The sequence below is a fragment of the Balaenoptera acutorostrata genome, chromosome X (assembly GCF_949987535.1).
Source record: "Balaenoptera acutorostrata chromosome X, mBalAcu1.1, whole genome shotgun sequence".
Lineage (NCBI taxonomy): Eukaryota > Metazoa > Chordata > Mammalia > Artiodactyla > Balaenopteridae > Balaenoptera > Balaenoptera acutorostrata.
Genome location: NC_080085.1, coordinates 64182633 through 64198236, shown reverse-complemented (window position 1 = coordinate 64198236; position 15604 = coordinate 64182633). Strand labels below are relative to the sequence as shown.

The following is a 15604-nucleotide window of genomic DNA, read 5'->3' as shown; positions in this document are numbered from 1 at the left end:
AAAATGTAAAGTCACCTCTTTCTGGCCTCCACATTTTCTGAGGACAAGTCTACTATCATTTGTGGTTTTTTCTACAATAGTTTTTGTTTGTTTTTGGCCCCCTCTGGCTGCTTTCATGAGTATCTTTTGTTTTTAATGGTTTGACTATTGTGTGCCTCAGAATGGATTTCTTTGGGTTTCTACTACTTGGGGTTCATTAAGCTTTGTGAATCTATGTGTTTTCAAAAATTGGAGGAGTCTTCAGTCATTGTCAAACACATTTTGGACTTACCTTCTCTCTTACCTTCTTCTGGGACCCCAGTGACAGGAATCGTGGAACTTCTGTTATTGTCCCAAAGACCCTTGAGGCTTAAAAAAATGTTTAGCCTATTTGCTCTCTGTGAATAATTTTAATTGTTCTATCTTTAAGTTCACTGGGTCTTTTCTCTGTCATTTCCATTGTGCTGTTAAAACCATCCATTTAGTTACTTCATTTATGTTTTTCAGTTCTGAAATTAAACACTTGGTCCTTCATATCTTCTTTCCTTACTGAGATTTTCTGATATTCTATTTCAAATGTGTTTTTAATTGCTTGTTAAAACATTCCTGTGGGGGCTGCTTTATAGTCTTCAATAGGTAATTCCAACATCTGTGTCATCTCTATGTTGGCAGCTATTTATTGTCTTTTCTCATTAAAGTTGAAAATTTCCTGGCCCATGATTATGACTTTTTTTACACTAGACATTTTGGGCATATGATTCTGGAATTCAGTTGAATCTTCTTTTTACAGACCTCCTATGAGTCAGTTCTGGTGAGGGATGGAGATTCTGCCATCTAACAGTGAATGTATAGGTTCTCCCCTTGACATTCTTTAAACTCCAGGAGGGAGAGGAAGCTCATTACTGCTGATCATATGTAGGTGTGAGGGAACAGCATATTATATCAATGCTCCTCACCACATGTCCTCCACAGATATCAGAATGGGTGGTTGGGACAGCACTCAATAGGGCTAGAGAGTGGTTAAAGTACTAGCTTACCACATGGCCTCATCTGACAAGCCCCATGTAGAGAGGGAAGTGCTCTTTGTTACTGCTGGATGTGGATATGAATCCAAGATGCCCACAAGGCCTCTATTTATGCTATGGGGATTAATGTTGCCACTGTGCAGTAAAGGCTTTGCTGTCCAACAGGCTTTCTCTCATACTACCCTGACACTGGTTGAGGGTGGATGAGAGTCTCATTGTAGATTGGCAACAGAGAAGGCTATGATGCCACTCAGCCTTTGCTGATGGAGGTGTGGATGGAGCAGTGATTTTTACCCTTAGGTTTGGAAGTAGTAGGGCAATACTTTCTAAAAGTTGTCTTATTTGATGGGTTGCTACTGGCTAGAGAATCCTTTTCCTAGGGATTTGTTCTGTTTTGATGTTTGGTCTGTGCTCACAGGTCTTTCTATTTGCCAGATACTTCAGCACTTAACCTGCGATATATTAGGCAAAAGAAAAAAACTCAATGTAATGTCTTTTCTTGGGTGTCAGTGTCTCTTGCTGATCTCCATCCCTTTTCATTCTTCTTGTAGTTCTTTGATATATAATATACAGGGTTTTTGGCAAATATGAAAGTGCATCTATTCCCCTGATCTTGAGCCCAAAGTCCTAGGCCATATAAAATTAAGATATTTATTTGTATGCATTTACATCTATCTTTTTATTATGTCTCTCCTCTCTTTTTAAAATTCTACTTTTCCTTCTTTCCTCTATTCCTTTTGATTTGAATATTTTATAGTATTCCATTTTAATTTATTTAATAATTTTTAGTAGGTTTACATATATTTCAGAGGTTTCCCTAAGGATTAAAATGTACATGGGTGATATTTTCCCATCTACTAAACATTAAAATATTACTACTTTAAATAAAATCTATAAATCTTAGGACCATATAGGTCCCATTACCATCTGCTTTGTCATGAACTATAGTCCTGTGATTTTGTCATACATACAAGCTAAAAGTAAGCCTGTTAGTTTTATGAATTCTGGCAGAAGACAAGAATAAATAGCTCAAACTTTATCCCTTTGAAGTACCAAGTTTCTCTCTGGTGTCACTACCTGAAAATCATGCCTCAATGACAGAAGATTTTATAACTCATGACATGGTAAGCAGCATGAGCATCTTCACATTGATTTCATGAGTTCACATTGGTTCTTCAAGCTTTCCACCTTATTCCAAGGGGGCAATGAAAAATGGTCTAGGTGGATTCTGCACATATAATGGGTTTGCATCAGAGGTGAGGTATCCCAAATTTAGGAAACCTGAATATTTTGGATTCTCTGTATATTAACTTTTCCAATAGGCCCAAAGGATTAATCCAGGTACCACAGGATGTATTAGTGATTGCAGAGGCTCTGCCTTTGCCTGTAAGTTGTAACTCTAGGGCAATTCTATAATCTAAAACAAACCCTGGCCAGTGAGATGAAGCTGACTTGACTGCATTCAAGGAATAGGCAGAGGAACCTTAATGAATTAAGCATCCCCATGGAGTCAGCTTTCACTGAAGCTTTGCTTCAGGTTGTGGAGCAGGAGATAAAGATTACCAGAAAGGGAAAGCTGCAACATTTCAAAGTAAAAATGAGATTACCCTGGGGCTAATGTTTCTGTATTATTAAAAAATACTAATTTCATCTGACAAACAAGGCTTGTTGGGCCTTTTTCTCAAAATGGATATTCTAAATGTTTTAAGAGATTGCAAAGTGTCATGCCAACCTCTGTCACAGAATGAAACATTATTATTTGGATAGTGCAAAACAATAAATTTAAAAACCAGCCCTGTGGGATTCCCTGGTGGCACAGCAGTTAAGAATCCGCCTGCCAATGCAGGGGACACAGGTTCGAGCCCTGGTCCGGGAAGATCCCACATGCCGCGGAGCAACTAAGCCCGTGCACCACAACTACTGAGCCTGCACTCTAGAGCCTGCGAACCACCAATACTGAGCCCGTGTGCCACAACTGAGCCCACGTGCTGCAATTACTGAAGCCCACGCGCCTAGAGCCTGTGCTCTGCAACAAGAGAAGCCACTGCAACGAGAAGCCCGCGCACCACAACAAAGAGTAGCCCCCACTCGTCGCAACTAGAGAAAGCCCACACGCAGCAACGAAGACCCAACACAGCCAAAAATAAATAAAAATAAAATAAATTAAAAATACCTAAAAAGAAAAGAAAAACAAAAAACCTGCCCTGTGCTAAAATTACCTCCCAACGCCTACTTTATGTTGTTACCATAATTTAATATCTAAATATATTGAAATTCCTCTCAGGCAATGTTATAATCTTGTTTCCAAGAGTCATGTACTTTTTAAAGGGTTTAGGAGAAAAACAGTTATCGTATATGCCCAGATATTTACCGTTACTTGCTCCCTTTGAAGCAAGGGATAGCAAACTTTATCCCTTTGAAGTACCAAGTTTCTCTCTGGTGTCACTACCTGAAGAAAACCATTATCATTTCTTTTAGAGCATTTTTGTGATAAAAAATTATCTAGGTTTTCCTTCATTTAAGAATAATCTTGAATTTATTTAAAAGGGTATTTTTCCTAGTGATAGACTTCTGGGTTCATTTTACCTTCAGCACTTTAAAGATGTTCTATTTTCTGGACTCTGTAGTATCTCGTAAGAAATACAGTTATTTATTCAAATTACCATTACCCTATAAATAATAAACTGATTTTTGGTAGGAACTTTCAAAATTTTTTCTTCATCATTGGCTTTCATCAGTTTGATTACACTGTGTATCAGTATGCATTTGGGTTTATTCTCTTCAAGGTCACAATGCTTATTGAATCTGCACATTTATGTCTTTCACCAAACATTATTATTATTTCTTCAAATGTTTTCTGTGCCAATCACCATGAGGTGATGGATGTGTAAAGAATGTAGTATGTCCATATACTGCAATATTATTCATCTATAAACAGGAATGAATTATGGATATCCAGTATGACATGTATGTTCCTCTTAATCATTGTGCTAAGTAAAAGAAACCAGACACATAAGGGTCTTATTCCATTTACACACCCTTTGACTATGGCAAATAGTGTGGCTATACATATTTCCATACAAAATTTCTACTTGAACATTAATATTCCTTTAACTGAAGAATATACCTTTGTGTGGAATTGGTGGGTCACAGAGATTCTATAAATTTTTGAGGGACCACCATACTGTTTTGCACAGTAGCCTCACTGTTTGACATCCCCCCATAACAAAGAACAAAAATCCCAACTTCTCCACATCCTTAGCAACATTTATTATTTTCCATTTTTCATTTTATACCCAAAATGTGAAGTGATATCTCATGGTTATTTTGAATTGAATTTCTCAAGTAAAAATATTAAAATTCTTTTCATGTACTTATGGCTCCTGGTATATTAACTTTTGAGAAATATTTATGTCCTTGGTGCATTTCTAAATTGTACTTTTCTTCTGTTTTTTACTTGGAAGTGTTCTTTATATATTCTTCATGCTAGTAAGTTCTCAAATACATAATTTCCAAGTATTTTCTCCCATTCTATGAGCTGTCTTTTCACCTCCCTCAGAGTGTGCTATGGTGCACGTTTGTAAGTTGGATAAAGTCCAACTACGGGCATACCTCTGAGATAGTGAGTGTATTGTTCCAGCAAATATCACAGTAAAGTGAGTTGAGTTAAATGAATTTTTAGATTTCCCAGTGAAAATAAGTTATATTTACACTACATTGTAGTCTATTAAGTATGCAGTGGCATTATGCTTAAAAAACAATGTACATACCTTAACTAAAAAATACTGTCACCTGAGCCTTCAGTGAGTAGTTATCTTTCTGCTTGTGGAGGATATTGCCTTGATGTTGATGGCTGCTGACTGATGAGGGTGGTGGTTGCTAAAGGTTGGAGTGGCTATGGCAATTTCTTAAAATAAGACAGCAGTGAAGTCTGCCACATCAATTGACTCTTCCTTTCACGAACAACTTCACTGTAACATGCAATGCTGTTTGGTAGCATTTTACCCACAGTGGAACTTTAAATTGGAGTCAGTCCTCTCGAACCCTTCCACTACTTTATCAACCAAGTTTGTGTAATAGTCTAAATCCTTTCTTGTCATTTGAACAATATTCAAAAGCATCTTTAATGGGTGTAGACTCCATCTCAAGAAATCACTTTCTTAGTTCATCCATAAGAAGCATCTCTTCACCCATTAAAGTTTTATTACGAGATTGCAGCAATTCAGTCACATCTTCGGGCTCCACTCCTAGTTTTGGTTCTTTTCCAATTTCCACCACATTTGGAGTTACCTCCTCCACTGACGTCTTAACCTCTCAAAGTCATCCATGAGGGCTGGAATCAATGTCCTCCAAACTCCTGTTAATGTTGATACTCTGACCTCTTCCCATGAATCACGAATGTTCTTAATGACATCTGGAATGGTGAATCCATTCCAGAAGGTTTTCAATTTACTTTGCCCAAAACATCAAAGAAAACACTATCTATGGCAGGTATTGTCTTACAAAATGTACTTGTTAAATAATAAAAATTGAAAGTCGAAATTGCTCCTTAACCGACAGGATGCAGAATGGATGATGTGTTAGCAGGCATAAAAACAACATTAATCTCATTGTACATCTCCACCAGGGCTCTTGAGTGACCAGATGCATTGTCAATGAGCAGCAATATTTTGAAAGGAATCTCTTTTTGCTGAGCAGTGGGTATCAACAGTAGGCTGAAAATATTCATTAAACCACGTTGTAAGCAGCTGTGCTCTCATCCAGGCTTTGTTGTTCCATTTGCGGAGCACAGGCAGAGTAGATTTAGCATAATTATTAAGAACCCTAGGATTTTCAGAATGGTAAATGACAACTGGCTTGAACTCAAAGTTACCGGTTGCATTAGCCTGACAAGAGAGTCAGCCTGTCCTCTGAAGCCAGGAATTGACTTCTCCTCTGTAGCTATGAATGTCCTAGATGCACTTCTTCCAATAGAAGGCTGTTTTGTCTACATTGAAGATCTGTTGTTTAGCGTGGCCACCTTCATTAATTATCTTAGTTAGATCTTCTGAATAATTTGCTGCAGCTTCTACATCAGCACTTATTCCTTCACCTTGCATTTTTGTTATGGAGATGGCTTCTTTCCTTAAACTTCATGAACGAACCTCTGCTAGCTTCAAACTTTTCTTCTGCAGCTTCCTCATCTCTGTCAACCTTCATAGAATTGAAGAGAGCTAGGGCCTTGCCCTGGATTAGGCTTTGGCTTAAGGGAATGTTGAGGCTGGTCTGTTCGTCTATCCAGACTGCTAAAACTGTCTCAGTATCAGCAATAAGGCTGTTTTGCTTTCTTATCATTTATGTGTTCACTGGAGAAGCGCTTTTCATTTCCTTCAAGAATTTTTCCTTTGTATTCACAATTTGGCTAACTGGCACAAAAGGCCTAGTTTTTGGCCTGTGTAGGCATTCAACATGCCTTCCCCACTAAGCTTAATCATTTCTAGCTTTTGATTTAAAGTGAGAGATGTGCGAGTCTTCCTTTCACTTGAACACTTAGAGGCCACTGTAGGGATATCCACTGGCCTAACTTCATTGTTGTTGTTTCTCAGGGAATAGACAGGCCTGAGGAGAGGGAAAGAAACAGGAAAACGGCATGTCAGTGGAGCATTCAGAACACATACAACATTGATTAAGCTCACTGTCTTATATGGATGTGGTATGTGATTTTCTAAAACAATTACAATAGTAACATCAAAGATCATTGATCACAGATCACCACAACAAATATAATAATGAAAATTTTTGAAATATTGCAAGAATTACCAAAATATGACACAGAGATATAAAGTGAGGAAATGCTGTTGGAAAAATGGTATCAATACACTTGCTCAATGCTGGGTTGCTACAAACTTTAAATTTGTAAGAAACACAATGTACCCAAAGTGCAATAAAACCAACTGCAATGAGGTATACTGTAATTTATTATTTCTTTTGATGATTTTACTTTCAGTGTCATATCTAAGAATTGATCACCAAATTAAAGATCAAGAAAATTTTACTATACATTTTCAATTATGGATTTTTACAGTATTAGCTTGTATATTTAGCTTTTGATAGATTTTGAGTTAATTTCTGTAAAGGTTATGAGTTAAAAGTCCAATTACATTCTTTTATATGTTGATCTCCAGTTGTCAAAGGACCATCTGCTAACACTACTCTTTCATAATTGAATGGTCTTGGCAACCTTTTGGAAAATCAATTAGCCATAAGTTGTATTTCTGAACTCTCATTTCTATGACATTGGCCTATATGTCTATCCTTACACAAATATCATACTGTTCAAGATTACTATTGCTTTGTTATAGTTTGAAAAAAGTGTAAATCATCCAAATTTATAGTTTTCAAGATTGTTTAGGCTATTCAGGTTATTTGCAATTTCATACTTATTTTAGGTACAGCTTTTCCGTTTCTGTAAAAAAAGGCAGTTGAGATTTTGATAAGGATCACATTAAATCTGTATATTGCTTTATGGGCTGATGGCATGTTAAAAATGCTTTCCAATAAATGAACACAGGATGTCTTTCCATTTGTTTAATTTCTTTCAGCAATGTTGTGTAGATTTCAATTTACAAGTCTCACATCTATTTGAATAAATGTACCCTACATATTTTATTATTTATGATATTGTAAATAGAATTGCTTATTTGCCTTTATGTATTGTCCATTGTTAGTACACAAAAATATAACCGATTTTTCTGTATACTCTTGAAACACTGCTGAATTTCTTATAAGATCTAATAGTTTTTTGCATGTATTCTTTAGGATTTTCTGTATGTATGACAATATCATGAGAATAGAGACAATTTTACATCTTCATTTCCAATTTTGATATATTTTATTCTTTTTCTTGGCTAATTGTTCTGGCTGAAACTTCTAGTACAAAGTTGAATACAAGAGGCATCCTAGTTTTATTTCTGGTCATAAGGAGACAGCCATCTTTCCCCTTTAACTATGTTACATGGTTTTCATAAATGCCTTTCATCATGTTGAGGAAATTCCATTCTATTCCTAGTTTGTAGAGCTTTGTATATCATGAACGGGTATGTATTTTGTCTAATGCTTTCTTTGAAATGAATTATCATGTGTTATTTTTTTCCTTTCTACTATTAATATGGTATGTAACATTGATTTGTGTATGGTGAATCATCTTTGCAATTCTGGAAAAAAATCCCATTTTGCTCATGGTGTATAATCCCTTTTAGCATGTTGTCACAATTTTTAACTAGTACTTTAAGGTTTTTGGCATTTACATTCATAAGGTATACTGACCCATAGGTTTTGTCTTTGTGTTTGTCTGACACTGGTATCATGGAAATGTTATCTCATAAAATGAATTTTAAAATGTTCCCTCAATTGTATTTTTGGAGAGAGGCTGAAAAGAGCGGTATTAATTCTTCCTTAACATCTGGAAGAATTCACCAGTGAAACCACTTAGTACTGGGCTTCTTTATTGGCAGATTTTTAAAAATATAATTTCCTGAGGTGACGTTCACATAACTTAAAAATAACAATTTAAAGTGAACACATTAGTGGCATTTAGCACATTCACATGATTTAGTAGGAAACATTTTCATCACTACAAAGTAAAGCCCTATAGTCATTAAGCAGTTTCTCCACATTCCCTCTCTTCCTAGTTCCTGGCAGCAAATAATCAAAATTCTTTCTCAAAGTAATGTCTATATGTATAAAATCATATAACATGTGCCTTTTTGTGTCTGGTTTCACTCACTTAGCATAATGCTTTGTAGGTTCATCCAAATTTAGCATATTGTCAGTACCTCATGACTTCTGTGGCTTAATAATACTCCACTGCAGGCATATACCAAAATTTCATTGTCTCTGTGGACATTTGCACTGTATTCCACAGCAGCTGAACCATTTTAAATACCAGCTATGTGGACAAGATTCAATTTATGTATATTCGTGCCAACACTTTTCTTTTTCATGCTTTTAAAATTACAAACACATTAGTGGATATGAAATTATCTCATGGCTCTGCTTTTACCTCACTTATGTCAAATAATATGAAGCATCTTTCATGTGCTTTTTGTCCATTTATACATTTTCTTTGAAGAAATGTCTTTTCAAGTTTTTGCCCATTCTTTAATTGGGTTGTCTACTTGTTGAGATGTAAGAGTTTTGTTTTTTCGTTTTTAATACATAACACATCCTTGATACTCAACCTGTATTGGGCATATGCTTTGTATTTTCTCATCTTCTGCATGTTGCCTTTTTCCTCTTTGGTAATGTCCTATCATGCACAAAAGTGTTGATTTTTGATAGCATCTAATATATTTATTATTTATTTATTTACTTAGACTTTAGATATCACATCTAATATTCTATTGCCAAATCCAAGGTCATGAAGGTTTATTCCTATGTTTTCTACTAAAAGTTACAGAGATTTAGCTCTTACATTTGGGATGTTGATGCACATTGAGTTAATTTTGTATATGGTACATCTTCATTGCTGAGTCCATTTGTCCAAGCTCCATTTGTTGGTAGGGGTTCAGCTTCATTCCTCTGCGTGTGGAAATCCAGCTATCAAGCACCATTTGTTGAAGGGACTACTCATTCCTCTAAATGATCTTGGAAACCTATCAATAAGCAACTGGGTATATGTATATGGGTTTATTTCTAGAAACTTGATTCTATTTCATTGGTCAATATGTACATACTTATGCCAGGACTGTATCATTTTTGATTAATGCAGCTATGCAGTAAGTTTTGAAATCAGAATTCAAGTCTTCTGACTTCGCTCTTTTTCAAGACTGATTTGGTTACTCACAAACCTTAGCAATTACATATGAATTTGAGGACCAGCTTTTCCATTTCTGCATAAAAGGCTATGCATATTTTGAAAGGAATTGCACTGCATCTGTTGATCACTATGGGTTGTACGACATCTTAAGAATACTGTATTACAATACATTTACACAGGATGTCTTTCCATCTATTTACATGTTCCTTAATTTATTCCAGCAAAGTTTTGCAGTTTTCACTGAACAAATACTTCAACTCCAGGCTAAATTTATTCCTAGGCATTTTATTCTATTGAATACTATGATACATGGATTTTTAAAATAATTTTTAAATTTCCTTTTCAGATTGTAATTAGCTACAGAAATACAAATAATTTTGAGTGCTGATGGTTTAATTTTGCTGATCTTATTATCTCTAGAAACTTTCTGTGAATTCCTTGGAATTTTCTACATAATAGGAGTATAAAGAGAGTTTTAATTCTTACTTTCCAATTACTATGCCTTCCATTCCTTCTTCCAGCCTAGTTGCTGGAGCTACAATATCCAGTACAATATATAACGGCAATGGTGAAATCAGGTACATTTGTCTTGCTGATGATCTTAGGAGAAAAGCATTCAGTCATTTGACATTGATATTAGCTATGTGTTTTACATAAATGCTATTTATCATGTTCAGAAATTTCCTATTCCTAATTCACTTTTTTTTTCTTTTCTGAAATCATGAAAGTTTTGTTGGTTTTTATGAAATTCTTGCTCTGTATCAACTGAGATGATCCTTTGGTTTCTTTCCCTCATTACATTAATGTGATGTATTATCCTTGTATTACTGGCAATAATTCTACTTATTTATGGTGTATAATTCTGATAAAATGATGTTGGATTCTTTTTTGTAGAGTTTTTTGGAAAAAATTGGAATCTATATTCTAAGACATACTGGTAATTAATTTTCTCTTCTTGTGATGGTTTTACTTGGCTTTGGTGTCAGAGTAATGTGGACATACAGAATAACTAAGTATTCCCTCCTTTCCATTTTTTTTTAAGAATCTGAGTGATTACTATCAACACAATATTTGGTAGAATGTACCAGTGCAGGCATATGACAGAGGTCTTTACTGACAGGTTTTATATTTTGGTTACTTGTTCAGTCCCTTTATTTATATAGATCTCTTCAAATTTTCAAACACCATCTGAATCTATTTTTTTATTGAAATACAGTTGATTTACAATATTCTGTTAGTTTCAGGTATACAGCAAAGTGATTCATATAGTATTTGTCTTTCTCTGACTTACTTCATGAAATATAATATTCTCTAGGCCCATTCAGGTTGCTGCATATGGCAAAATTTCATTCTCTTTTATGGCTGAGTAGTATTCCATTGTATATATACCACATCTTCTTTATCCATTCATCTGTTGATAGACACTGAGGTTGCCTCCTTATCTTGGCTATTGCAAACAATGCTGCTATGAACATTGGGATGCATGTATCTTTTCTAATTCTTATTTTCATTTTCTTCAGATATATACCCAGGAGTAGATTTGCTGACAGTATTTAGAAGCTTGTTATTTCTGTAATGGGACAGATTTTTGATGTTCTCTACTCCCCCATCTACACTGACATCAAACTACAGCCTGTTTTTTTAAACAAATTTTTATTGGAACACATCCGTACTCATCAATTTACATGCTTTGTACATGACAGTAGAGTTCAGCACTGTGAGAGAGACAATATGGTCCACAGGTTTAAGACATTTACCATCCGGCACATTAAAGGAATAAGTTGTTGGCCCCTCTACTGAGATGTTATCAAAGAAGAATTATAAAGTTAGAAGATTTAAACTACAAAACAATAAAAATTAGGACAGCATGGTATGGAGGAAGAAAATGGCTTTCCTTAATTTTTAAAATGTATTTTAAAGTTTGTGTAAAATGTTTATATTCTGGTGTCCACGTTTATTATTTTAAAAATGCATTGATTCATCTAAATAGCACCAAGCATCAGGAAACATTTCTGTAACCAAAAAAAAAAAAAAAAAAAAAAAAACACTTCTTTGTTCCCCATCATTTCACACTTAACCTCAGGAAAACATCAATTTCTTCTGTGTTACTATACTTTGTGTATGCTGAAACATCATCTGTATGTCAGCATTTTCAGTATGGATTCTTTTATTGAATACATTAACAAAATCCATTTGAGATTCATCTATATTGTTAAATGTATTAATAATTCATTATGCTTTACTGCGAAGTAATACTACATTAAATGGATGTAGCACATTTTATTGATCCACTACCCTGTTGGAGGCCATTCAACTTCTTTCAAGTTTGGGCTGACAAAAAAGCTGCTATGTTGTGAAGGTATACATTAATGAATAGTTCTATATGAGAACAAAGGTTATTATTTCAACTTGGATAAATAACTATGAGAGCAACTGCTTGGCTATAGCATATAGGCTTAATTTTATAAAAAACTGACAAACTGCTTTTTACAAAGTTCCTGTTCCATTTCATAAACAATGCTTAAGACTTCCACTTATTCTATATCTTTAGCAGCACTTGGAAATGCTGGGGTTTTTTACTCAGCCATTCTAGTAGAGATTTATTGATATCACAGTGATTTCTAATTGGCATTTCCTTACTGACAAGTGATGCTAAGTATTTTTCCATTTGCTTATATATCACTTTATCTTTAATGAAAAAGTATACTTCCATCTTTTGCACATTTATTTTATTGTGATATAATTCATATACAATAAAATTCAACTTTTTACTTTCTCACTTACCACTCCTTCTAGCCTCTGAAAACAACTCTCTACTTTCTGTCTTTATAAATTTTCATATCGTAGACATTTCACATAAATGAATCATGCAATATGGTGCATTTTGGGTCTGGATTCCATCACTTGAATAGTATTTTCAAATTCATCCATTTTGTACAATGTATCAGTACTTCATGCTTTTTATTGTACTTTATTTCACTTTCTTGATAGTATCTCTTCAAGGACAAAAGTTACTGTATTTTGATTTGGCTGCTTGTGCTTTAGACTTAATATCAAATCCAAGGTCATGAAGGTGTACAACTATGTTTTCTCTTAAGAGTTGCAATGTTAGCATTTAAATTTAGGTTTTTGATTCATATTTTATTCATTTTTGCAAACTGTGAAGTCGCTGGACCAAATTTATTCATTTGTATGTGGATATCCACTTGTCACAACATTATCTGTTGAAAGGATTTTGTTATTCCCCACTGCAGTGTCTTGACACCCTTGTCAGAAATCAATTAATCATATATATGTGGGTATACTTGTGGACTTTCCATTTCTGTCCTCCCATATGCCTATATAACCTATATATCTATCCATACAATTTTACAATGAGGTCTTAATTACTAGTTCTCTGTACTAAGCTTTAAAATTAGGAAATATGAGTTCTCTAATGTGTTTTTTTCAAGATTGCTTTGTCTATTCTGTATCCATATTTCCATATGAATTTTAGACTCAGCTTGCCAATTTCTACAAAAATGCCAGCTGGGACATTGATAGAGACTTCTCTAAATCTCTAGATCAATTTGGGGACTACTGTCAATTGTATTCATTTCCTATAGCTGCCTAACAGCCAACAACTGGAAAGCTTAACAAAAGAAAAATTAGTTCTTCCACAGTTCTGGAGACTAGAAGTCTGAAATCAAGTTGTCAGCTTAACACAAGTAAAATTAATAATCTCACAGTTCTATAAGATAGAAGTCTGAAATCAAAGCATTCATAGAGTCGTGCTTCCTGCGAAGGCTCTAGGAGAGAACATATTCAATGTTTCTCTAAGCTCCTGGTGTGGCCATCAATCCTTAGTGCTCCTGTTCTTGTAGACACATCATGTCAATCTCTGCCTTTGTAATTACATGACATTTTCCCTGTGTATCTCTGTCTCTCTGTGCCCTTTCCTCTTCTAAGAACACCAGTCATATTGGATTAAAAACCCAATCTCCCTAATATGACCTCAGATTAACTTAATGACATCTGCAAAGCCCCTATTTTCAAATTCATAGAAAGCAGAGATTAGAATATTAGCATATCTTTTAGGGATACATAATTCCATTGATGACACCATCTTAACATTACTAATTCTTCCAATTAAGGAACATGAGGTATCTTTCAAATTGCTCAGTTCTTCTTAAATTTCTTGCAATGTGGTTTTTCTGGTTCTCAGTGTAAAAGTCTTACACTTATTTTGTTCAATTTATGCCTAAGCATTTTATTCTTTTGGATACTATTGTAAATTGAATTGTTTTCTTATTTATTTATTTATTCAGATTATTCATTGCGACTATACAGAAATATAACTCATTTTCCTATATTATCTTATATCATGCAATCTTTCTGAAATCATGTATTAGGTCTAATTATGTAATGTGTGTTAACCTAGGATTTTCCACACACAAGATCATTTCATCTGTGAATATAGTTTTTGTGCTTCATTTCCAATCTAGATGCAATTTATTTTTCTTACCTAATTGACCTGGATAAAATTCCTACTATAAGGTCAAATAGAAGAAATAAGAGTAGACATTCATGTCTCATTCCTGAATTCAGAGGAAAAGTACTCAGTCACTGAGTATGTTAGCTGTAGGTTATTTCTAGATACATATTATCTGATTGAGAAAGAAACCTTCTATTCCTAGTTTGTGAGATGTTTTTAATATGAACAGGAGTTCGATATTGCCAAATGCTTTATATACATCTATTGAGCTTATGCACATTTAAAAAACCGGGTTACTTCTTCTAACGTCAAATTTTAAGAGCATTTCATATATTCTAGATAGATGTTATGTGTTACATAAATGTGTTTGAAATATACTCTTCCACTCTATGACTTCTTTTTTTCATTTTCCTAGCACTTTCCTTTGAGAGAAAAATTATAATTTTGATGAAGTCAAATTCACCTATTTTTTCATTTATGGATAATGCTTTTGGTGTCCTATCCACAAATTTATTGCCTACTCCATGGAAAGAAAATTTTTGTTTTATTTTAAAAACACAATAGACTTATTTTCTTTTAAATTTAGCATATGACCACATTGAGTTAATTTTTTATAAAGTGCATTAATCTTTTCTACATTGAGGTCAATTTTTTATTATATACATGGGAAATCATTACCAGCATCAATTGTTGAAATGACAACATACTTCCATCAAATCAACTTCAAACTTCGTAAAATATCTATGGACCATATTTGTTTGGGCCCACTTGTAAACTCTCCTCTATTCTATTAATTGATGGCTCAATCCTTAGACTAAAACCAGACTGATATCATGACTATAGTTTAGTATACTAAGATTTGAAATTGTGTACTTCTTTTCCTATAATTTTCTACTTTGAAATTATTTTGGCTGTTTCAATGACTATGCCATTCCACAAATTTTAGAATCATGTTGTCAATATCTAGAAAAATATCCTAGTTTATTCTTAATTAGGATGGCCATTAAAGATATAGATCTATTTGGGAGAATTAAGAATATTGTGTTTTCAACTGATTAATAATTTTTTTGCATCAGTTATTTGGGCAATGTTTTGTTGTTTTCAGCACACAGAGATTCAGCAAAATTTTCACTATAATTTTACTTTCCTACAGGCAATGCACTCTTTGCACGGTTCCAATAGTCACAAATTTCTGTTACCAGGGTTTAGTTAAATAATACCTGTCTGCAAATAACACCAGTCGAATTTTAGTTACTATAATGTATAAACTGAGTAAATGGGTAAAGTGAAAAAAAAATTCCTGCTACCTCTTTATTCCAAAAATTATTA

General features: G+C 34.1%; 1 long non-coding RNA gene across 4 annotated transcripts in view; it reads right to left on the bottom strand.

The window, feature by feature from the left end:
• The window catches only part of LOC103008863 (uncharacterized), a 162574-nt gene that overhangs the window by 66282 nt on the left and 80688 nt on the right, over positions 1-15604 (bottom strand). For all 4 annotated transcript variants that reach the window (XR_009006642.1, XR_009006643.1, XR_009006640.1 and 1 more), the window contains exon 4: positions 4775-6602. This is a non-coding gene — a long non-coding RNA (uncharacterized LOC103008863). The remainder of the gene's footprint in view (positions 1-4774; positions 6603-15604) is intronic.